Source organism: Penaeus monodon, chromosome 19 (genome assembly GCF_015228065.2).
Source record: "Penaeus monodon isolate SGIC_2016 chromosome 19, NSTDA_Pmon_1, whole genome shotgun sequence".
NCBI lineage: Eukaryota > Metazoa > Arthropoda > Malacostraca > Decapoda > Penaeidae > Penaeus > Penaeus monodon.
The window spans coordinates 13927859-13928153 of record NC_051404.1 but is presented as its reverse complement, the minus strand read 5'-3'; positions in this window follow the sequence as shown (position 1 = coordinate 13928153).

Sequence of the window (295 nt, the reverse complement as noted above, 5' to 3'; positions counted from 1 at the left end):
GTAACCAGGCGAATATCTGTAAGAAATAGCATGTGTTCTCTTATAGCCTTACATTCCATGAGCTTAAATTGTATAGAGTTGGGACACCTTTAAGATGAGTTGTGTCAGAAGTGTTTAAACAGTTCGTAAAATCGTACGTTCATATTCGTAATGAAAAGGAGATATCTCATTATCAATTTGCTTTATGGATGAATGGCAGTTGGAGAGTAACAAGGCGACTGAAGGTCAACTTTGATAATGAAATACATTCATTTTAAATCCAAAGATTGCCTTGTGTCCCATAGAAAAAATGGTT